This window comes from Lissotriton helveticus, chromosome 6 (genome assembly GCF_964261635.1).
Source record: "Lissotriton helveticus chromosome 6, aLisHel1.1, whole genome shotgun sequence".
In the NCBI taxonomy this organism is placed as follows: domain Eukaryota; kingdom Metazoa; phylum Chordata; class Amphibia; order Caudata; family Salamandridae; genus Lissotriton; species Lissotriton helveticus.
The window spans coordinates 1,558,647,842-1,558,674,469 of record NC_136067.1 but is presented as its reverse complement, the minus strand read 5'-3'; positions in this window follow the sequence as shown (position 1 = coordinate 1,558,674,469).

The following is a 26,628-nucleotide window of genomic DNA, read 5'->3' as shown; positions in this document are numbered from 1 at the left end:
CTCTCTTTGTTGCAACAAGCATACTTTGAGCACTGTTTATCTGATAGCAATAAGCCTCCCATTCTCTTTTTGTTACAACAAGAATTCTTTGAGCACTGTAGTGTATTCACTTATCTTATAGGTGGGCAAATCTGCATTTGTACATCAAAAACATCTTTGTGAAACTACAGTCTTCTTTTTGTTAGTAAAAATACAGATATAAATACATAAAATACAATAGGCAGTTAATACATTTGTGCATTTACTCCATATAAATGACAAATGTAATTATATTAGAGAATATCTTGGTTTAGGGCCTGATTACGAGTTTGGCAGTCTGTGAACCGCCGTACCCGTGGTCGTGGTGTGACTGCTGCGAGCTCGGTGGTCCAACCGCCGTGTTACGAGATTGGCGGATTGCCTTTGCAAAGACTGCAGTTGAACCGCCGACACAGCCAGGCATCCTCAGACCACCGCAGATCTGGTCAGGAAAAAGCAGCGGCCATAGGGCGGTACTGAGGAGTCTCACCACCGTCCATATTATGAGTTAGCTTTCGGACATGTCGACAGCGGTGGTGGGACCAACATCTTCAGGTCGGCACAAAGGATTTGGGGTGCAAACGGATGCCTTTCCCATTCTTCCAGGCAGAGTTCGAAGTGGAGCCTTTCTCCAGGTCTCCCCTTCACAGCAGCATCTTCACCGCGAAGACTACAACCCTGTTTGCGGTAATCTACAGGTAAGTCCTTTTTGTACCGTATTCACATTAACTGGACTGCCCACACATGGGCCGGACTCCGCAATGGGTAGGTGGTGTTTTTCCACATGTATCATGCATATGTGTGCATTCGACACATATGCAGTTGAAATGCTCACACAGGCATCGATATATATGGAAAAACAATTCCCCACCGCCACTACACCTCAGCTGCCACACTGTGAGCACCACGTTGAACTCGTAATAGAGCAGTCGGAATTAAGCCTGGGTGGAGTTTGTGGAACTCCGAGAAGTGCAAAAAAAACCTCTGCCGCACTACGCAGAGCTCCATGAGTAGCGGAGTGCGTTGGAGAAATGCCATTTGTGGTGATTTTCAGTGACAGGTGCTTGTCCTCACTATGCAATCATCATGAGCGGCACCATGCACAGAGCAAGCAGGCACTGCTTCCTTTCTGCCACTCGAGCAGATTTTTACTTGAGCGGCTGCTTTCTCAACGCAAACGGATGGTTTCTCAACACGAGCGGTCGCGGGCATATGCGACCACTTGCAACAAGAAATCTGACCGCTAGCGTTGAGAAATCTTGCCGGGAGGTTGATTTTCCACACTCGCGCTCGCCAACTGGATTTGACGATCGCGAACGAGGAAAAATCTTGCTGGGAGGTGGATTTTCCTCGCTCGCGCCAGCCAACTTTATGCTGACAAACGTGAGTGAGGAAAAAAACTCTGCTCCGCAACGCAAAGCTGAGTTTATGGGCACTCCCTCAAACTCGGCAAACGGAGTGGAGTTCACCGCCCAGACTCAATCTCAATCCCTCTGGCATTGCAGTCTTCTAAAGGTGGTTGGACCACCAAACTCTTAATCAGACCCATAATGTTTTAAACAAAGTTTCACCAAAGTTTAAGACATTTTTGCATTGATCCCATTCGAGCCTCATAAAATCCTTCTCAGTGCTTTACTCAATACATTCTGGCCAGCCATTCTGAAAATATTGGAATCAATTTGGGCTTCCATTTTTTGCAATATAAATTAGTGAGCCATAAGCAAAGAGACATAAGTTGATGAGGTTAAAAAATGGATAAATGCATGCCGCAGAGTTATGTCTCGCAGAGGTAACATTTTTGATCCATAACTAGTTTTCCTAGTATCCGTCTGACATGAGGTGTAAACATTTGTTGTTTTAGAATTGTTCAGCTTCTATTAAGTGTTGTAGAATCTAAAACAGGCACCTGTAGAAAATAGAAATCAGCTCCAATAATGATCTTTTCATGAAGCGGTAAAAGCAATTGAAAAAGATCTTTTAGAGAATCTGAGGTATCCCCCTAGGAGATGAGCACACTCACCAACGTTAGTTATGTATTTCAGCCTCCAATCACTTGGAAATAAACATAGCTACTCATCTATGACTAGCATTGGTTGAAGAAAAGCATCTGAATCCCGACCAAATTTTAAACATGAAAAACGATAGAGTCTACATATCAGGATATGAGTTATCTGCAAAATAATAATAATAGACGGATTGTGCGTTAGAACCCATGTTTCAATAGCACATAGTTTTCTCCTATTTTTCAAACCATTTATGTTGAAAGAAAATATTTTTAAAGGGTCTACTACCATAGAAAAAAGAGTAAAATTACATATATGTTCATAATCATTTAAATATGTTTCTAAAATGGATAAATTCATTCCTGGCAGCATAATACATCCTAAAGTAAAAAATGTAAGTGTATTTCCCCCTTCTCCTCCAAAATATAATAGGTCAAAACGATTGATTCTATACAGTACATCCATCAAATACAGCGCTAGACCGTAGCCAAAAACCACAGCTTGTCATCATACATATTCATCTACATTGAAATGAGTATAAAGTATAAAATGTATATTGTCAATATGGAACATTGATTGATTCCAAACCACCCACATTTCCCTCGGCCTGGTCACCCCCACACCTCCCGCCTGCTCCTCCTTACCTGCCTGTGCCTCGCACCCAGCGACGCCCCAGCCGCCACAGGGCCGCCGCCGAGCCCCCAGGCTTCCCGCCGGGTCCCACGAGACCCCGCCCCCCCGGCCGCCGATTGGTTCCCACGCTCCCCGCCTCCCCGCAGACCCTCCCTCCCGGCTCCCCTCTTAAGGGGTCCCACACCGCTGCCCTGGAGGGACCACTGTGCCCTCGGCCTGGTCACCCCCACACCTCCCGCCTGCTCCTCCTTACCTGCCTGTGCCTCGCACCCAGCGATGCCCCAGCCGCCACAGGGCCGCCGCCGAGCCCCCAGGCTTCCCGCCGGGTCCCACGAGACCCCGCCCTCCCGGCCGCCGATTGGTTCCCGCGCTCCCCGCCTCCCCGCAGACCCTCCCTCCCGGCTCCCCTCTTATGACGCCCCCAGAGCGACCGCGCAGCGGACGCGCGCAGCGGGAGCACCGATTGAGCGCCGAAGGTGTGCCAAAGGTAAGCCCGTCCGCGCCTGGACCGCGCCCAGTGCCAGGACCCCTGGCCCCCGCAGACCCCAGCCCACCCGCCTGACGTACGACGCCGCCACCCTTAACGCACTCAACGCCGGCCGGACCCCTGGATGCTACCGAGCCACCCCGAGACGCACCCACGGACTCTTCATCTGCCAGTCCTGCAAGTTCTCCTGCATCCGGACCTGCACTGCACCAGCGTCCACCAAGCCGAACACCAGCAGCAACCACCTGAAGTGCATCCTGCTCAACACCCGCTCCGTCCACAGACACGCCGTCCAACTTTGGAACCTCCTCGACACCACAGCTCCTGACGTTGCCTTTCTCACGGAAACCTGGATGAACGACTCCTCAGCGCCCGACATCGCCATCGCCATCCCAGAGGGCTACAAGATCATCAGGAGAGACCGCGACAAGCAGACTGGAGGAGGCATCGCCATCATCCACAGGAACAGCATCCGCATCTCGACCAACACCGACGACACCCTGACAACCGCCGAACACCTGCACTTCCAGATCCACACCGACCCCAAGACCACCCTCAGGGGCACCCTGATCTACCGACCCCCGGGACCACGCACTCAATTCAGCGAAGACATCGCTGACTTCATCAGCCCGCACGCCCTCCCCTCCGCTGACTACATCCTCCTCGGGGACATCAACTTCCACCTGGAGAACAACAACGACCGCAACACCACCACCCTGCTTGACAACCTCGCCACCCTCGGTCTCAAGCAGCTGGTGACCACCCCCACCCACCTCGCCGGACACACACTCGACGCCGTCTTCTCGTCCAGCAAAGACATCGCCTTCAGCCACGCCACTGGACTCCACTGGACGGACCACAGCTGCATCCACTTCACCTTCAGAAGGACCACGGTCCACCACCACCAGCAACAGGCTGCACGAAGAAGCTGGAACAAGATCACAGCCGACCAACTCGCCGCATCCCTAAACCAGCACCCTCCCGCCAGCTCAGCGAACCCCAGCCAAGCCGCCGACAACCTCACGAAATGGATCTGCACCTGCGCGGACGAACTCGCCCCTCTGAGGACCCCGCCCAGCAGACCCGGAAGCAAGAAGGCCCCGTGGTTCACCGACGAACTCAAGAGCTCCAAGAAGAACTGCCGTGCCCTCGAGAAAGCCTGGAGAAAAGACCCTACACCGGACAACATGACTACCCTCAAGCTCGCCACCCGAAAGCACCACCAACTGATCCACGCCACCAAGAAAACAGCATTCAAGGACCGGCTGGACAAAAACGCACACAACAGCAAGGAACTCTCCAACATCCTGAGAGAGCTCTCCAACCCCAACGCCGGAACCAACGACATCACCCCATCGCAAGACCTCTGCAACTCCCTCGCCTCCTACTTCCACAACAAGATCGCTGACATACACAACAGCTTCAGCACAGAAACAACGCTCCCCACGACCACACCAACGCCCCCCACCACCACCCTCAACGCCTGGACACCGATCAACCTAGAAGACACCATCAGCACGATGAACTCCATCCACTCCGGATCTCCAACCGACCCCTGCCCTCACCACGTCTTCAACAAGGCCGACGCTGTCATCGCACCCCACCTGCGGGACATCATCAACACCTCCTTCGACACCGCCACCTTCCCTGAGAGCTGGAAGCACGCCGAACTCAGCGCTCTACTAAAGAAACCAACGGCGGACCCCACCGAACTCAAGAACTACCGCCCCATCTCGCTCCTCCCGTTTCCAGCCAAAGTCATCGAGAAGACCGTCAACAAGCAACTGGCAGCCTTCCTCGAGATGACTGGATCCCTCGACCCATCTCAGTCAGGCTTCCGGGCCAACCACAGCACCGAGACCGCCCTCATCGCTGCCACTGACGACATCCGAACCCTGCTGGACAACGGAGAAACAGCGGCCCTCATCCTCCTGGACCTCTCCGCGGCATTCGACACTGTCTGCCACCGCACCCTAGTGCAGCGCCTCAGCAACGTCGGAATCAAGGAGAAGGCTCTGGAGTGGATCATCTCGTTCCTCGCCGGAAGAACACAAAGAGTCCGCCTCCCCCCGTTCAGATCAGAAGCCACGGAAGTCATCTGCGGCGTCCCTCAGGGCTCCTCGCTCAGCCCCACCCTCTTCAATGTCTACATGAGCCCCCTTGCGGCCATCGCACGCCAACACAACCTGAACATCATCTCCTACGCCGATGACACCCAGCTGATCCTCTCCCTGACCAACGACCCCGCCACCGCCAGAGCCAACCTACACGAAGGGATGAAAGACGTGGCCGAGTGGATGACGACCAGCTGCCTGAAACTGAACACAGACAAGACGGAAGTCCTCATCCTGGGCTCCTCACCCTCCGCCTGGGACGACTCCTGGTGGCCCCCCGCCCTGGGCAACGCACCCAAACCGACAGACCACGCACGCAACCTGGGCTTCATCCTGGACTCCTCCCTCTCCATGACCAGACAAGTCAACGCCGTCTCCTCGTCCTGTTTCAACATCCTGCGCATGCTACGCAAGATCTTCCGGTGGATCCCCACCGAGACCAGGAAGACGGTCACCCAGGCCCTTGTCACCAGCCGTCTGGACTACTGCAACGCCCTCTACGCCGGAACCACCGCCAAGCTCCAGAAGAGACTCCAGCGTATCCAGAACGCCTCGGCGGGACTCATCCTCGACGTCCCCAGACGAAGCCACATCTCCAGACACCTGAGAGACCTGCACTGGCTCCCGATCAACAAAATAATCACCTTCCGGCTCCTCACCCACGCACACAAAGCCCTACACAACCAAGGCCCGACTTACCTCAACAGCCGCCTCAACTTCTACGCTCCCAAACGCCATCTCCGCTCGACCAGTCACGCCCTCGCCGCCGTCCCCCGCATCCGAAGAGCGACAACAGGAGGAAGGTCCTTCTCCCACCTGGCCGCCAAGACCTGGAACTCCCTCCCGACCGACCTACGCTTGACCCAAGACCACCTCTCCTTCAGGAAGAAGCTCAAGACCTGGCTGTTCGAGCAGTAGCGGACCCCCCCCCCCAGCGCCTTGAGACCCTCCGGGTGAGTAGTGCGCGGTATAAATGCCTATGATTGATTGACATTGTACACCCGCGAAGTGCAAAGAAATAGTATAGTGTTTCCCCCCTTTTCAAATATTTAATCCTTTTATTGCTTCCCCAATATGTTTTTACCAGTCTCTCCCAGTAGCGGTTCGTGGAGGGAGTGCTGCGGGGAGGTGTGGCTGGGCGGGGCGGGCGAGGTGCAGGGTAGTAAACTTCGGCTCACGGCCAACTGGAGTAATGCAAATAAATAAATAAATAAAACAAATTTCATTGCACGCGCTGAAATGCCAAATGCGTTTCAGCGCGCGCAGTGGCCTTTGTTTTATTTATTTATTTATATTACTGCGGTCGGCCGTGAGCCGGAGTTTACTACCCCCCACCTTGACCCTCACCCATCCCGCCCCCGTCCCACGGCAGTCCCTCCACGAGCCGCTACTGGTCTCTCCGACCCCAGAGCAGTCTTCTGATCAGTGTCTCAACAAGGGAAACACTAACATTGTCCTCTTGATGTTCAGGAAACTCCTGTAAATCTCAGATTAGGGCGCATCAAATGATTTTCCATTTTTTATTGTTTATTTTGTAGTTGCATTATTTCTTTCTCCAACTGATCAGGTTTTCCGACTCTTCAGGCCTCTCCAATAGCTGAGTCATCTTAGCATCCATTTATCCTAAACACTTCTTGACCTGAGATATAGTATTTATTTGGAGCTGCTTCATTTCCTTTATCTCTCCCAAATTGTTTTCAAACAGTAGCAAGAGGTTAGGTTTGCTAGTCCTAGATCTATTTGAGAAAAGTGTTTTCTTAGTCACCAGTGTACAAATCTCAGCCAGTTTGTCAATAATTCCCTCAACAATTGAATTTGGAGTCTGTATCAGCTGAGCCTGATCTAGTCACAAAGAGGGAACTCGCACCAGTAGTTTCTATTATTTGAGGTAGATCTTTTTGTAGATTAGGACTTTTGCGTATTCTTTTGAGATTGAATCAGAGGAAACATATCACCAGGCTGCACATCATCCAGTCATATTAGACTGTTAGACTCTGCATATAAGTCGTAGTCTGCAGATAAGGCAATGTTTTAACCAGCACAGGAAAACAGGGACCAGTGTGGGTCTGATATGGCAAAAGCTAGCCGCAGCATGATACTCTTGATAGCTCAGAACACATTGTACCATTTCTCCTTTGTGCAATTTCCAAGTTGCTCTGTATATGGACTTCACACAGGGCTGAATAAATTAATATTGCCACTACAAACTGTATCAAAACTGTGGTGTGGGCTAACTAGTTCTCTTTCAGTTTTTTAACACTTGCCCTTGCTCCTTTAGATGTGCCTTATTTCTTGCTGATTTTGCCGCCACTGCTTGTGTCTGATAGCCTTGCCACATGTTTCGTGATTAGGGTTGTAGCACCAGGGGTACCTTCAGATAATTCCGATACAGAGAGTCTGGCTTTCATATTTAGTCCATAACTAAGAAACTTGGCATTCTCAAATCTGCCTCCATGGCATAGAACGGGTTTGTATCTGGTTTTGGAGAAGGCCTTTGTTCATTGAAAGTGCAACCTTGAGATTAGCTGGCCTTACAAACCAGTGATGAAAAAAGTGAAACCAAATGAAAAATGTACAGACCTTGCTGCCAACTATCAAATTCTCATCAGGTGTTAACATGTCATTTGTGCTAATACACCAACATGTTTATAGACATCCATTTTACAAAGCCGAAGAGACCAACATACACCCTTGAACACAGAGCAATATACCTATGATAGTATATACAATGATCTTTTACAGCATGTCTGTTGCATGCATCCCCTTGCTACAAACCCACGATCATACTTTCTCTTTTGAGGTTGGAATGGAAAACCCATTGTTCTTCTTAGTAAGTGTTTGATCATTGTTTTAAGCTCAACTGAGTAGACTTTATACCTCAGTGCAAATTGTTTATGAGGCAAGGCATCAGTACTTATTAGTAAGATTCACTTCCATTGTTTAGGGCTCGCCTGCTGGGCGCATGCGCCTAGCTGGCGAAGCTCTATTGGGGCTTAAACAGACTTTTAAACAGACTTTACCGAACTTGGCGATTTGGTGCTGTGCCCGTGGCTTTTAGGTCAATGCGCTTGCGCATTGACCTAAAATGCGCGTGCACATCACCAAATCGCCGTCTGTTCCCTCAGCCGCACTCCCCCCACACCTTTGAAGTGAAGCTTAGCTTCACTTCAAAGGTATCCGCTCCCCCCGCCCCCTGCTTCACACGTCTCACGGCCGGCAGGCCGGCTCGTATTTCTCCTCCCTCCCTCGCCTCCCTCCCTCAGCACGGGTACAGTCGGGACCACTCTGTGCGCTTGCTTTTGGATTTCGCAGCACTTTCCCAGTTGCCTTATTAGCCACCCGGGGTGTCACCAAAGTGCCTTGATTAATGCCGTGGCAGTGGAGAGGGGTGCCCCTGCTGTCACAAAGTGAATCACATTTTTCAACTTCTCGCCCCAATAGTTCCGCTCCCCAGCCTCTCTCCTGCCCGTCACTTTCCACCCTCGTTGCACTAAAAGCGAAAGTAAGTAAAAGCGCCTCGTTTAACAAAGCCCTTTACTTCCTGACCAAGAGAATGCCCGAAAATACAGGTATTTCAATGCAGGCTAGTCATGTCTTGCTCCCAGCACACAGTGTGCTCCTAAACATACATCTCTTCTTTGCTGCTCCTAAGTGTCTATCAGCATCTATACCCTATGTCTTTGCACCCCTCCCTCCCCTGCACACCATCCCACACGGTCCCCAACTACCCCCAAAACATTTTAACCTCAGTCTGCCACACTTCCTCTCTCTCTGAGCCTGTCTCTTCTGCTATCCCAGAACTCGCGAACAGGCTCCTCTCCCCATGAGTCTTTCCCACTGCCCTCCCTACTTGAGGCCCTCAGTTCATCTCTTCCTCTCCTCCTGCAAAACTTTCAGGTGAGTTGTATCTCCCCCTGCCATTTGCTCTGGCCCCTCCCACCTGTCCATCAACCTTCCGGTGCCCTGGTGCTGCAGTCATAGCTAACTCTTGCATCGGCTCTTGCTGGCTGTCGGCTTATTGCTAAATTAGCCACCTCTTTCTTCATTCAACCCTCAATTCCGTCATGATGTGGACCTGTTTCACCCTCACACAATCTGCCCTCTCTTGCCCTCGGTGCCTTTACGTTACTCTCAATGTCCCAGTCATTTAACTCCTTAACACATACGTAAAAATAATTGCCATTTATAACGCCAATAGCGCCAACAAATACAGACCTACGGCATAAGTAAAACACATTGACCTTTACAATGTAAATAGCTCCAACTCCAACAAATGCGAGACCTATTGCATTTCCAAAGTTGTGCCAGTGTGGGCTGTTGGCAGCTCTAGATGAAGTGTACTATTTTACAAACATTCGTGCACTTAGTCCCAGCATCTTTATCAAAGTCTAACCATTATCGCAGCTACAAGTTAGTAATAATTGTTAGTGTGGTAGCGGTTGGCTACTTGCATTAAATTAGGCATACACGTTTCATTGTCGGTCTTTTAAATTCAGTGTTTTACTGTATGCACAGCCACTGAAAATGAATTTGCATTATTTCTGCAAGTGTTTTTTTTATGCCGTTAGGAAATATTTATTTATATTTACGTTTCCAGGCCGTAGTTGGGTATAAGTTCCAGGAACCAAGCAGATACTAACTTTTAGTATTAACTTTCGATAAAGTACATCTGCTGCTTTGAAGTTTTTTTTTTTTTTTTTTTACCTGAGTCCAGTATTTTTTTTAAGCTTTCTGGTCGTGTCTCATATCCTGAAGAATACCACATTTTTCCAGTTGGTAATTTTTATTTAATGCGGTGTGATGGGAAGAATCATTTGTCTCTTTAATGAGTAAAGAGTGCCAGACCCATTTAAAGAAGTTATTGCCGAGTAGATATATTAATCAATTGGCTGTGAGCCTACAAAAACATGACATCCACCGCATCCACCACCACCGCATCCACCACCACCACCACACCCACCACCACTACATCCACCACCACATCCACTACAACCACCACCGCATCCACTACAACCACCACCGCATCCACCGCATCCACCACCACATCCACCGCATCCACCACCACATCCACCGCATCCACCACCACATCCACCACCACATCCACCACCACATCCACCACATCCACCATCACATCCACCACCACCACCACATCCACCACCACATCCACCATCACCTCCACATCCACCATGACATCCACCGCCACATCCACCACCACATCCACCACCGCCACATCCACCACCACCACATCCACCACCACTTCCACCGCATCCACCACCACCACATCCACCGCCACCACATCCACCACCGCATCCACCACCGCATCCACCACCACATCCACCACCGCATCCACCACCGCATCCACCACCTCATCCACCACCGCATCCACCACCACCACATCCACCATACCCAACACCATCACTTCCACCACCACATCCACCACCACTTTCACCACATCCACAACCACCGCATCCACCACAACCCACATCCACCACCACCACATCCACCACATCACCACCACATCCACCACATCACCACCACATCCACCACATCACCACCACATCCACCACCTCCACCACCCCCACATCCACCCCCACATCCACCACCATCACCACCACATCCACCATCACCACCACCACCACATCCACCACCACCATATCCCCCAGATCCACCACCACCACATCTATATGTGTGTGGCTCTGTGTGTGTGTAGGTGCAAATGCAATGTTCTTGGATTTTCGTCACAATAAAATACACTGAACATAATCTTCACAAAAGTTATTTACAAACGTTTAAGCTATTGCCATTATAAATTACAATAACTTTTATTTAAGTATTAATTATTTACAAAATTAAAAGCCATTGTTATTTGTAATATCAATACATCTAAGTCACGTAAATACAACACACATTGCATTACAAATGCTATAGGTGTCACATTTGCAAAAGTTAAAACTATTGACATTGTAACTGACAAAGCTATTAATTTTGCTACTTTCAAAACCAACACATAAATAAAAAAAGTGTCATTTACAATACCAATAGCTCAAACTTTCCTAATGCGAGACCTATTGCATTTCCAATGCTTGTTTTAAAGATCTTGCTTTCCATAAGTAGTGATACATTTGTACGTTGTGATTTCCATGTAATCTGTATTATATGGTGGGTCCTAAAATAATCATCCTGGAATTGGGGTGACCAGGCACAATCAATCAATTAAACTATCAGTCAGTGGATTTATAAAGCGTGACTAATCCCCTGAGAAGGTATCCAGGCATGTGAGGGTCATGATGGTTCATGTGACTCAATTGAACCACCAGGTCTTAAGTGATCGCAGAAATTCCAGTAGAGAGGTGGCGGTCCATAGCTGCAGAAGGGCATTCGAGGTTTTCACTGCGAGGTAGAAGAAGAAGGAATGTCCTCCGCTGATGCTTCAATGGTGCGAGGGGTGTGGGTGAGTGAGAGGCAGATGGAGCTTAGTTGTTTGGTAGGGTGGTGGAAGTTCAGGCAATGGTTGATGTAGGCTGGTCCTTGGTTGTGCAGTGCTTTGTTGGCATGTCACATCTGCTTGAATTGCCATTTCATCTGTATAGGGAGCCAACTGTGTTTTTGTGAGGTGGGGGTGATGTGGGTCCCTCTGAGGAGGTCGAGGATGAGTCTGGTGGCTGAGTTCTCTATGGTCTGGAGTCTCTGCAGAAGGTGTATGGTTACCTCAGTGTAGAATGTGTTGCTGTAGTCTAAGCTGCCTGAAGGAGACAAGTAAGAGGTTTTTGACACTAGTAGTTTTGGCCTCTGCCAGACACTCAAGATTATGACCTTGTTCTTTTTATTCCATTTTTTTCTTTCTTTAGTGCAAGCTGCTCACGGAAGCACCCAGAGATAAGAACAAAAATTCGGATGACTTAGGAATCCAGTATTGCACCCATTATTCGACTGATTTCATCTGAGTTTTTTATTTTCTTATTTGGTATTTCCTCAGAGTAAAACGTGTAATTTCGATATTGAGAAAGCAATGTGTCCTTATCCATATTTACATGGCCTTTCTGATGTATTCAGGAAGTCTTAGCCTTCTGCCAGACACTCGAAGTAACATTTCTGTTTCTTTTTTTTCCTTAGTGAAAGCTGCTTATTAAGAGAGCAAGCCAGAACAGGGGATTGAGGCTATTTTACCCGCACTGGTGATAGAATCCCTATGGTGTATATGTGTATAGGTGCAGGTGGTCTAGGATACAATCCCCTAGATCCCAATATTAGAAAACAAGAACCTTGTTTTACAAATCAAAAAAGCAAAATGACCCCGCACACATCAACAGTGATTATTACAGTATCAATAACATTTTACAAGCTGTTCCATTGTCTCTCCAAACATTCTCCTAAGGATTCCAAAGTCAGGTTTCTTCAGTAGAAAAAATTCTTTATTCATAGGAAATATTTTAAAACCAATAGCCGACGCGTTTCGTCCGTTACCGGACTTCTTCAGGGCTATATTAAAAAATACAAAACATAAAAACATTTACATACAGATAACATTATTCCATTCAGAAATGATCTGTACAAATATTACACACAATATTGATATCATTGAAAATAACCAGACAATTAATGATAAACAGTCAGAACCTAAGATTGGAAAACTTCTTTGTCAGGGAGAAAACATCTTTTTTGAGGAAATCAAATATAATCATCCTATGTGAAGCATTTTACAGCCGAAAAAAAACGTATTTATGAAAAAACTTGACAAATCATTAGCTTTTAGTGGTAGAAGAATTTATGTAACAATTGAAAAAAGTGCCATTTATTTCTCATCTTAAAATTGTTGATCTAAAGTGCTCAGGAAACAGGAGCTCAATTAAAGAAGTGTGATACTAAGATGTTTAATCTTTAAATACCTTATTAGAAATCTCTATTTAACAGAACTTCACAGTGGTCTTCTAACTTCGTACTTGAGTATTCTGTTAGAGGAATGATGTAATATTAATATTTTATTCGACTATCATATATTATATAATACCGTACTTTAACACCAAACCCCAAAATATCAAATGTTGTTGTTTTTTCATGGTCATACAACGAATAGACAGTCTAACTATGGAATTCACAGCTCTTCATATTAGTAATAAGTCAGCATTTTTGTTGGATATCATTGTCTATCATCTTTATACATATCACCTGTTAAATAACCCCACAAATAGGGGATAGGAGGGTTTATCATATATAGTTATTACTCAATTATTTTTTCTCTCATTTTATGCAGATCCCATCTATAATGAGTCTATTAAAGAAACAAAATCAATTAGGCTACTTACTTCAGAAAATCAGTTTGTCATCCAAGTTCAAGGGTATACCAAGTTTCCCTTATGATTTTTAGGAATTTAGTTTATATAAAAGCCTACAGAGGGAGAGAAATTAAAGGTGTTTGTAGGGATATAACATGCTCACGCTTGTAAAAGTATAATATACTCTAACATGCTAATATTTCCATTGTAAATATACAGTTCGAACGGTTATGGAAATATATAGTATAGTAAATGCTGACATTGGTGAGAATATAAAACGCCAACATTAGCAATGTTGGAAATGTATAAGACGCTAATTAAATCGACAACGTCATTGTTCGCAATAGTCTGCCTGCTGTCAGGTCAAACATTGTTGATAGCAACAGGTTAGTCTCATGCGCAATAAATTCCTAAATGCACCATGTAGATAGATTGTCTCGAAATTTGAATTAGCATGAAAGCATATTACACAGTCACCATTTTATCATGTGACATTTTGAGCACTCAATAAACAGCAAAATCTACACATAGGATTTATTCGAATGTGCATGCTAGCGACGGTATAAAACAAGGTACGGATAAGATTGACAAATATCCGCCCATAGCTTTTTTTACTACTCTAAACAAATGAATTTAAAACATTCGTATCATGAGCTAAAAAGTTATCACGAGCGCCATAGTAACCAGTCTCGATATTCTGGTTAGTAAGGGAAAACCACAAACGGTCGCCATCTTTAAATACCATGGTTTGCACTCGAAATCTCAAGCCCACTTTCTCATCCCGCTCGCTCGACAAATGAATGTTGACACAAAGAGAGTCTAATTACAAGAACCAAACAATGGGTATCTACCATATGAAACGAGACCCTATGTTTGGTCTAACGCAACCCCATTCTTCCCTCAAAAGTTACTCACCGAGAACGAAGTGACGGCGTCTCGTCAATCATGCGGTCGTCTGGTACAGTGGACTGCTTTTAGTAACGGTGTATTTATAGCCCCCTCAAGCAGTAATTAGCAAGCTGCTGGTGTCACTAATCGGTAATCGCGATAGAAAAGGTCGCACAAAGATGACGTGTGCAAATACCTCATGTTGTCAGCCATCTTGTAATGGTAAGAGATACATCAAAGTGGACAAAAATGTTTATCGTGTTTCTCAGTTCAAGCTTCCAAAAGACAAGCTTATCATTTAATATGTAACTCTAGTACGAAGGGGTAAGTTTATACCCCACAAAAGTAAATCTCTGGCAAACGAATAGCAATACCAGGTAGTAGTGGAATCAGATGGACTGGAACGACGATGACATATACCTCGATTTAATAATGGCCGCCATCTTATAGTGGTCAAATATACATCGTGAAAGATAAAGATAGTTCTAAAAGTTTCCTATAAAGTCGTCTCCTTTTATACAGATGCTATTAAGCAAAACCCATATTTAAGCTGTTCAGAGGTGACCCATTATCGTTAAAAGAGCTCACATAGTACGGTATGGATCCCGAATATTGTCCGATGATTGTAAATACATATGTGAATGCCCTACTAGATATATCTATATGTAGGCTAGCATTCGAGGATAGCGTATTAGGGATTACTTAATATGAGTTGCCCTCTTGGATTGGTAACAGTCCAAGGAACTGGGTGCAGTATGTACCACTCACAATAAGTCATGGGTCAAAGATTATCTCGTATGTGTTTTGGCAATCACACAGCATCAGCCATGCCTGTCACAATATTTCAAAATCGGACATTGATGTTAAATCTTCAGAAAACGGGGCAAATTGCAACCAATATATTGGCCCCATTGTTACTCTTAAATCGTCAAATTGTAAACAGATGCTATATTTCTAAGATGTCTTGATTTCAGACTAAAGTGTAGACACCAGTGGTCATAAATACAACACGATACATCGGTATAGTACAAGCTACAGTTGTTCAATCCATAGTACGTACAACACGATATATCAGTATAGTTCAAGTTACAGTTGTTCAATCCATAATATGTAAGATTCAATCCACATTAGACTCAAATTTGGCAAATAAAAGCATAATTTTGAAGGGTCAAGGATCAATAGTGGTACGAAAATGCCACAATAATCGGTGACCCGGGCATCCCCACATCCTAAATCATACTATGGAGAGGATCCATGATATCAAAGAACAAAAAGACACCATTGATGATATAGAATCCAAGGTTCAACACGTCATACTTATTATTTCTCTAGTTTCTCTTTTCTATGTTCCTCTTACCAGATTCAAGTCTGCATAGATCCAGGAAGATACATGCTTCAGCTAAAGTAATGAGCTAATGCAGGTATTCTTACCGGATTTAGAGCTCAAGCGTGAATAACAGCGAGGCAGATTATGAGAATACAGATTTCTTTTTTTTTTTTAAATATTTTTATTGACAATCTTTACAGCAATTTTTTTACCCCCCCCCCCCCCGCACCAGTCAATATCTTTCAACAGCAGGCAAGTTTCTAAATAATCACATAAAACAATTCGTTATACATCTTATAACAAAACAAAGCAAAACAAGTTGGGGAAGAAAAAGAAGAACACAATAGATAAAGGAGCATTAATAAAACGCAGTTAAAGGGAAATGTAAAGGGGACAGAAGATACCCCCAAGAGGCATATATAAGGCGTATATATATTTTATCACATCCAGCTATTCACACCCCTAGACACTTGCCATCCTACTTTTCCATTCTGCAATGGGCTTCCACAGCTGTAATCCCAGCGCTCTACCCTTTTTCCCCCTTCTGGCATAGATAGCTTTCTCCCGATTATACATATGCAGTAACCTAGCCAACCAGTGCTGGAACGGAGGTGGTATCTTATCTTTCCAGGCAGCTGCTATACATAGGCGCAGAACAGCCGTGGCCACAAACAAAAACCCCCCATTTTGATTTTGCTGTGAGTTACTCCCCTCTAGTCCTAGTAGTATTACTTCTGGTGTCAGCTTCAATTTTTTAAATGCCAAGGAGTTATCAAAAAATGTTTCAATACTTTTTATTAGCGGAGAAAGGTTTGGGCACCCCGCAAACATATGCACTATATCTGCCTCCGTACTATCGCACCTAGGGCACCTAACCCCCTGTGTTCCTCCCCACTGGGCAATTCTAACTGGTGTGTAGTAGAGTTTGTATAGCGTCTTATAGTGTTGTGCCTGCAATGCCGCTGAACACAGGGTTTCCCGTCCTAATCTTAGTGACCTAAAGAATACGCCCTCTGTTGCTCCTATTGCTTCCCTCCATTTGGTCTCATATTTTTCAAGGTCATCCCCTCGATGTTCTATTAGTTCAGCATACAACCTTTTAATTAAGCAAGATTGGCCCCCCTCAACCATCTGTATTATCGGATTTGCTTTAAAACCCATTGGTCCTCCTCGTTTATTACCTAGAAAGCTTCTTAGTTGTAAATATTTAAAAAAAGTCCTATTGCTAACACCAAATTCCTGCTGGATTTCTGTGAATTGCCTAACCCCTGCCTCCCCTATTAGATCCCCCAAATTCTTAATTCCCAAACGAACCCATTCCTTAAATATAGCATCCGCAAATATTTCTGTGGGCAGCATTGGATCCTCCATTAATCTAGTGTGTGCATGAAGTCTTCCCAAGCCAAAACTTTTCTTGAATGCTTTCCATATTTTACCAGCAGCTTCTAGTGTCTTGAACCTGGTCCGCTTAAAATAGCTTGGCTCCGAGTATCTAAGGAAAGCATTGTTTGTCTCCCCGCCAAGTATTATCCCATACACCTCTGTTGACCCCGTAGAAATCTCAATTTCCCCCTCCGCACCTCCCAATAAACCCGTCATCTGCTGTAATGCTGCCGCCCAGTAATACATTTTGAAATCTGGCAACGCCCATCCCCCCCTGTCTCGGGGTAATGACATGTACTTCAATGCTCTTCTCGTCTTCCCCTGGGACCAAACAAATCGATTTACCATAATCTCCAGCTTATTAAACCAACTCATACTAAAAAACAGCGGAATTGTTCTAAATAAATACAGACATTTCGGCAACAAGTTCATTTTTACGTAGTTTACTCTACCTACTATGGACATATGTAAATTATTTACCCTATCCAGATCTTTCTTTGCTTTTGTAATAATGGGATTATTGTTAATTTCCACCAATTTTTCCAGTTCAGCCGTGATCGTAACACCTAAATACATCCCCTCATCAACCACCCGTGCATCTGTACATATTGTGTAAACGTTCTTTATGATTTGTGACTTGCTTTTGTTCAGAGCATACCCTGCTATTCTTCCGAACCGATCTGCCTCTAATTCTATTTCCCTTATTGCATCTATTGGGCTAGGTGTAATGACCGCAATGTCATCTGCATATGCTAGAACCTTAATGTCTCCCCTGCTAGTGTTTATTGGATTAATTCGATCGTTCTGCTCTAACCTCAATATCAAGGGGTCAATGTACATAGCAAATAATAGGGGCGAACAAGGGCATCCTTGCCGAGTGCCCCTTGTAATATCCAGGGGTCTAGTACGGCCAGAGTTCACCCTAACACAGGCAGTAGGGTTCGTATAGAGTGATTGAATGACTTTGACAAAAACCTCACCTACCCCTCCCCTTCTTAAAACCGCCCACAGGTACTCCCATGCCACCCTGTCAAAGGCTTTTTCTGCGTCCAATAACATGGCCGCTATAGGTTTCCCTTCTACTTCCTGAACATCAAAGAGTGTTATCATTTTCCTGATATGAAGTGTAGTGCCCCTTTGTGGTATAAAGCCATGTTGATTAGTGCTAACTAATTGGGTTATTATCTTAGTGAATCTATCTGCCTGTATTTTCGAGAATATTTTGGTGTCTGCGTTAATTAATGTTATGGGGCGGTACGACCCTGGCTCTGTTGCATCCTTTCCTTTTTTAAGTATTATTACAATGTCCGCCCCGGCCCAACTTGCCGGTATTGCCTGGCCATGTTGCACCCCCCTAAATGTTCTTGCTAAATCTTTAAATATTGAGTGCAGGAATACCTTATAAAACTCTCCTGGTATCAAGTCTGGACCTGCTGCTTTCCCCTTTGGTAAACCCAATATAGCCTCATTAATCTCCTCATCTCTCAGGTCAGCATCAAGAAACTCTCTATCCTCCCTATTTAAAACCTTGTCCGGGATATTCTGTAGGTAGTCCGATATTTCCCCCCTGTCCCGTACTTGATCTTCCTTGTATAGCTTGCTGTAAAACTCCCTAAATACCTCTGCTATCCCCTTCTCATCCGTGATTAAACGCCCAGTGTTGTCTTTTATTTCCTTAATCTCTCCCTTGGCCACCCTTTGTCTTGTACGTGCTGCTAAGGTATGTCCTATCTTTTCACTAAATTCGTAGCACCTTTCTCTCTGTGTATCATATAATCTAGCAGCCTTAATTGCCACCCCCTCTACAGCCTCTGCTCTTGCTATCGTTGCTTCCAATACCCGCTCATTGTATTCGTTCTGATCTAATGTGGCTTGTTCCAATCTTGCTTCCGCTATTCTCAGGGCATTATTTACCCGTTCAACCTCTATTTTTTCCTTCCTTCGTTTGGCAATAGAGTAGCTCAATGTTTCGCCTCTTACCCCTGCCTTGAATGTGTCCCAGTCATTCCCAATGGTGGTGCTCCCCCTATTAATGTCCCAAAAATCCCTAATCCACAAGTGCATATGTGTAATGTAGTCGTCATCTTTTAAGAATCCCCTTTCAAATGTCCATGATCCTGTCACTCTCTTGAACCCGCTTCCTTCTATTGTTAACTTAAGGGGATTATGGTCTGACAATATCCTTGGCATCCTATCTATCGCTGAAGTACCTAATAGTGTCCTAGATACAAAAAAATAATCTAATCTAACGCATTTCCGATGCGGAGCCGAAAAAAATGTATAGCCAGGATCAGAAGGTTTCTTGGCCCCCCACACATCCATCAATGCATTATTTCTGGCTAGATTCTGTATTGCCCTACATACCCTCTTTTTCCTCCCCTGGTATTGTCCCATAGAATCTAGCCCCAATCCCCTAGCTCCATCAATATTAAAATCTCCTGCCAAGATAGCTCTTGGTGCCCACGCAGGTAGTTCGATGTCTAGAAATTCAAACAACTCTGGATCGTCCTCTGTTGACCCATAGATAGAGCCTATAGTGACCCATTCTTCCCCTATGAAACACTCTATCAAGGCACATCTCCCCCACTGGTCCTCGAATTTCTTCCTCGTTCTTATATTTGAGTGTTTTGTCAGGATAGCAACCCCTCTAATTCTGGCCCCCTGTTTGGAGTTAGCTAGTAACCTAAATCCCATTTGCTCCAACAAAAATGACCTATTCCCTTCGACATGTGTTTCCTGTAAGCAAAAAAAATCCGCCCCGGTGTTTTTCAGTAATAGAGATACCCGCTGCCTTTTTATTCTATCGTTCAGCCCGCATACGTTCATAGTCACGATTTTAATGTTTGTGCTCATAGGAAAATTTTCAGATCTTCCAACATTCTGGACTGCCCATCTCTTAGCCCTACTCCTATACCCCAGTGTCCTGCGCAGCTCTTATTTTTGTTGCCTCTCCTCGGTTTCATCAGTTTCTTTCTCTTCCCCCACTGTGAACTGAGATCTTGTTTCCCTTCTTTGCCCACAACCTGCCAGTACCCCCCTGTCTCTCTCTTTCTGGTGCTTCCCCCCCTAACCCTCCCACCGACCTCCCTTTCCACAGGCAACTAGGTCAATCCTGACCTACGTATGACTGGTTCCCAACCCCCTTGAGTGATGCTGTACCCTCCCCTCTCCCTACCTTTATGCTCCTTTATTAGCCACGAATACAAAAGAAAATAGTATGACTTTTAAATAAGCCCCTTCTAAGTATTCCTTGCCCCCTACATTGTGTCTCCCCAGAGCCATTCCCTCTGTGTATATACAGAATACTATAGTCCATCACCACATTGTGTCCTTTCCCATCTGGTCAGTTAGTATCTCTTCCTTCGTTATCTAATTCTGTTTTTTTTCTATTTTCTCTTTTTTCCACTTAGTTCAATCAAAAAGCTCTGTGCTTTAATTTCCGAGAAGAACATTCTAGTGCGCCCCTCTAATATTACTTTCAGCCTTGCAGGAAACAGGAGGTAGGCCTCACATCCAGCTTTTTGAAACGGATCTATCATTTGTCGTAATCTCCATCTCCTCTCCACCGTAGCGTGACAAAAGTCCGGTCGAGCGAAGAAGGAATTTCCTTTAAAGGCCCGGCGATCTTGTGGCCTAGCCTTGTCCATAATCTCCTGTCTGGCCAGAAAATTCCCAATGTATATGAGCATAGCTCTTGGTCTCTCATTCTGAGGAGCGCCATATGATTTCTTCATTGTCAGGGGAAATCTGTGGGCCCGTTGTACCTCAACGTCCCAGTTCCAGGCTGTGATCTCCAGGAATGATTCTCTTAACAAGGTAACCACAAAGGCCCTAGGGTTCTGTTCCTCGACTCCCTCTGGAATCCCCAGTAACCTAATATTATTCCTCCTCTGCCTGTTTTCCGCATCTTCTGCCTTCCATTGTAAATCCTCGTTGAATTTTTCCTGCGCCGACTTGAACTCCTTCCACTGAGAGACTTCGTCCTCCAATTGGCCTGTTCTTTCCTCCACTTCTGCCATACGGCCAGCCATCTCCGCATACATCTTGTTCACTTTACTCAGTGACCTCTCAATTTTCTTGCTTGCTTTCTTCGCCCTCTTGGCTTCAGCTCTACCTTCTCCCTGCATTTGCCTTAGAGTATTATAAAGCATCTCTATTGTAGGGCCCTGTCCTTGTGTCTGCGGACCTGAAGAGTCATTATTATGCTGGGACCTACTCCCTCCTTCGTCGTGATACAGCTTAGAGGTTGCTGAGTAATCCCAGACCAGTTTACTAGGCCTCTCCCTATGCCTAGGGCTAGACCTTCTTTGCTGTTTCCTAATGTTTTGTTGTTTCTTTCTTACAACCGTTTGCCTCTGAGTACTGTCATCCAGAAAAGATTGGGTCAGGCCCGTCTCGGACTCAGGGTCCGACTCAGTGTCCAGTTCCGAAGTAGATACTTCCGTTTCTTCAAGGTTCGCATCCGAGTCATCTGTTTCAGTCTCAGGGGGTATTTCCTTGTTTTTGTGTACGCCCGAGGTCTCATCTGTCTCGTCGGTCTCATCATTCACTGAGTAAAAAAATGTCTTCCCCTGGGGTCCCTGGTAGCGGGCCTGGCAATAGACCTGCTGCCCCTGCTAGAACTGGAGCAGTGAGCCCCCCTGACAGCGCAGGTGCATGTCCCGAATGTGCCTTACTTTTATTCAAGTTTGAGTCTCTTGCGGTGACATTGGCGTTGGCACTCTTCCCCATAGACTTATCAACACTATTGTCTACCCCGCCCTTCTTACCCACTGCTGGTATGCCTTGAGGTCCTGGACGTAAAGGGTCGACCAGAGTGAGTGCTTCTGTCACGTTTTGACTGGCGGTGTTTTCCGAGACACTATTACCCTCATTGTGGGGCAGACAGTTAGTAGTTGCCTTTTCTACTGATGCCCCTGCCCCTGTCACACTCACTTCGGGGCAGATCGCAGGGCAGCTATTACTCTGGTTGCTGCTGCTCCCCTGGTTGTTAGCAGCACTAACGTTGCTGTTGCCATTCTCCTTGGCACTGTCCTTTCCCCCCCCCCCCTCGAATGCTCCAGATGTATCGCCCGCTTTGTTTCCCTCGGGTGTTGCCATGTTTTCTAGTAATAATGATGCAGGTCCCCCCCCCTCCAGTCCTGGTTCTTCGTTTAGGCCTTTAGGTTGAGGCCTAAACGAAGAACCAGGCGGGGTGGCCAGAAACACAAGGTCCACTACAAAGGCAAAAATGGGCAACAACAAATAGGTCTGTGTACTCAGATTGTGAACCATGACATGGGCAGTGAAACAGGCAATAATGGTGAGAATAATGTGAATATCATTAACTTGTCCTCAAAAGTTTTCACTGCCAAAGAAGTTTCTGTTTTGCATAAAGGTCTGAATTTCTGTGTAACTGACAAACAAATACTGGATAATGTACATGTTGATCTTTTTCGTTTTACACGCAAGCTAAAATTAAAAAAATACTTTGCTGAACAACCTGATGTCCATATTCCTGTTCATAATGCTAAATGTATCTCTGAATTTACAATTGCTGAGGTTGACATTTCGCACACAATTGCCACACTAGACGATTATGAACAGGTGGGGGACCTGATCACACATGCACACAATTTAGATATTTGTGAGGACACCACGATTGATAGTGGACTAAAGAACCATTCCAAATTCGTACCACCATGCCCGAAAACTGCTATTGATGAGTTTTCTAGTAGAGTGACACAGGACCTTTACAAATTAGAGGATACACATCTGACGAACCATAGATGTAGACATCCTTACAATATCGGCAAATCGGACAAACTTTTTCTCCAGACTATCCGTGATGACCCGTCCCTGGTAGTTCGTGAGGCTGACAAAGGCGGGAACATCGTCATTATGGATTTTAAGGACTATTCCTACGAAATACGTCGACAACTTAGTGACACTACCTGCTACACTATACTACGTACAAATCCCATTAGAGACATTGAATGTGCCATCAATGCGAGACTAGTAGAATGGAAGGAGTCGGGATTAATATCAGAGCCTGAGTATAGGTATCTGATGGCAGAAAACTCTCGTTTTCCATGCATTTATGCACTTCCTAAGGTGCATAAGGGAGGAGCTTTTCCCCCAGGAAGACCGATTATATCGGGCAATGGGGGCCCAACTGAACATCTAGCTGAATATGTGGACTCCTTCCTTCAACCGATTGTACGGAATCTGCCGTCTTACTTGCAAGACAGCAGGGAGTTGCTCTGCAAACTAGAGGATGTGATATGGGATGAGGATCTTTTCACGTTCGTAACCATGGACGTGGAAAGCCTATATACCTGTATTGAACTGAAAAATGGAATTAGGACTCTAAGGCATTTTTTATATAAATGTAATGCCTGTCATCTTGAACACACTCAGATGTTGCTGGGTATGGCCGAGCTGATACTGACACAGAATGTCTTCCTACATGAAGATGATTGGTACCTGCAGAGACAGGGCACTGCCATGGGTTCCAGGTTTGCTCCATCTTATGCAAACCTTTTCATGGGCTTGTATGAGATGGAGCATGCCTGGGGCCGTGGCGCCGCACAATGGATGGACGACATAATCTTTTACGTCCGTTACATCGATGATGTCTTCCTCATTTGGAAGGGAAGTATTGATGGATTAACGGATTACTTTCGTTATCTGAATGATAATGATCGGAATATAAAATTGACTATCAATCACTCCAGAAGTGAAATTGTATTCCTAGATTTGAAACTCTACATAAAGGAAGGTGTAATTCATAGCGACATGTATAAAAAACCGACTGCGTGCAATAGCATACTGCATGCGGAGAGTTGTCATCCCAGAAACACCATAGCAGCCATCCCATATGGCGAGATGATACGTGCACGTCGCAACTGTAGTGAGGAGGACAATTTTGAAAACACCATTGACAGAATGAAAAATGATTTTGTATCTAGAGGATATGCTAAAAATGACATCTTGAAAGCAGAGAACAAGATTAGAAAAAAGAAACGGTCTGATACTATAATCAAACAACCGAAAAAGAAAGCTAATCTTGCGTTGAACCAATGTTCATTCATAACTGAATACGGAATGTATAGCGGCCATATTTACAATATCTTGAGGAAACATTGGCACCTCTTGAAATCTGATATATTACCAACAGGGGTTGTTTCCGACAAACCGAGAGTTGTTTATAAAAAGGGCACCACAATCAAATATATTCTCTGCCCCAGCTATGTAAACCCACCAAAACGTAGCGGGTCTGCTTGGTTAACAGAGAAACCGGCAGGCTTCTTTGTGTGTGGCAACTGCTCAGTGTGTGAATGTGGAGTGAATAAGACGAATAGCTTCAGCTATAACAGTCCTAAGAAGCATTCGATCATGACATTCATAAACTGCAACAGCACTTTTGTAGTTTATGTCATCATCTGCCACTGCCAAATGATTTATGTAGGCAGTAGTATTAGATGCCTGAAAGTACGCATTCAAGAACATCTAAGGAATATAAGACACAATGACATCCGTAGCCCGGTGGCACAACATATCGTACAACATCACCCTTTGGAAAAAGGGATTACATTCCATGCGATTGACAGAGTTTCAATGGGCAAACGGGGTGGTAACAGGACAACGTGCCTCAGGCAAATAGAGGCACGTTGGATCTGTAGACTGAGAGCAGTGACCCAGGGTTTAAACATAAATAATGAATTTCACCATTTCCTGTAGAAATCTGTATTCTCATAATCTGCCTCGCTGTTATTCACGCTTGAGCTCTAAATCCGGTAAGAATACCTGCATTAGCTCATTACTTTAGCTGAAGCATGTATCTTCCTGGATCTATGCAGACTTGAATCTGGTAAGAGGAACATAGAAAAGAGAAACTAGAGAAATAATAAGTATGACGTGTTGAACCTTGGATTCTATATCATCAATGCTATCTTTTTGCTCTTTGATATCATGGATCCTCTCCATAGTATGATTTAGGATGTGGGGATGCCCGGGTCACCGATTATTGTGGCATTTTCGTACCACTATTGATCCTTGACCCTTCAAAATTATGGTTTTATTTGCCAAATTTGAGTCTAATGTGGATTGAATCTTACATATTATGGATTGAACAACTGTAACTTGGACTATACTGATATATCTGATATTGGCCTATAAGGCACTCCACGCAGTAGGAGCTAAACATCTCCAAAGGAGAGTGGTCTTTTACCATCCGGGCCGCTCTCTGCGGTCTGAATCGCTGCTTATGGCGGCCGTTCCTCGCATTAAGAGAGCTCGCCGGGGCGGCCGTTCTTTCAGTCTGCTAGCCCCACAGATGTGGAACGCGCTTCCACTCTCACTTCGGGGAGCGACGAGTCTTTTGGACTTTAGGAGAGGTCTTAAAACCTGGTTGTTCACCCAGTAGGCCTCACTAGCTGCTCTTTCTTGTTTCTTTGTGTGTGTGTTGTCTTTTTTTGTTCTTTTTAATTGCGTTATGTTATTCTGAATCTGTTCCCCTTACCCAAAGCGCCGGGACACTCTTTTTGAGTATCCGTTGCGCTATATTAAAAACATAAATAACATAACATAACATAACATAACATATCGTGTTGTACGTACTATGGATTGAACAACTGTAGCTTGTACTATACTGATGTATCGTGTTGTATTTATGACCACTGGTGTCTACACTTTAGTCTGAAATCAAGACATCTTAGAACTATAGCATCTGTTTACAATGTTGACGATTTAAGAGTAACAATGGGGCCAATATATTGGTTGCAATTTGCCCCGTTTTCTGAAGATTTAACATCAATGTCCGATTTCGAAATATTGTGACAGGCATGGCTGATGCTGTGTGATTGCCAAAACACATACGAGATAATCTTTGATCCATGACTTATTGTGAGTGGTACATACTGCACCCAGTTCCGTGGACTGTTACCAATCCAAGATGGCAACTCATATTAAGTAATCCCTAATAGGCTATCATCGAATGCTAGCCTACATATAGATATATCTAGTAGGGCATTCACAAATGTATTTACAATCATCGGACAATATTCGGGATCCATACCGTACTATGTGAGCTCTTTTAACGATAATGGGTCACCTCTGAACAGCTTAAATATGGGTATTGCTAAATAGCATCTGTATAAAAGGAGACGACTTTATAGGAAACTTTTAGAACTATCTTTATCTTTCACGATGTATATTTGACCACTGTAAGATGGCGGCCATTATTAAATCGAGGTATATGTCATCGTCGTGCCAGTCCATCTGATTCCACTACTACCTGGTATTGCTATTTGTTTGCCAGAGATTGACTTTTGTGGGGTATAAACTTACCCCTTCGTACTAGAGTTACATATTAAATGATAAGCTTGTCTTTTGGACGCTTGAACTGAGAAACACGATAAACATTTTTGTCCACTTTGATGTATCTCTTACCATTACAAGATGGCTGACAACATGAGGTATTTGCACACGTCATCTTTGTGCGACCTTTTCTATCGCGATT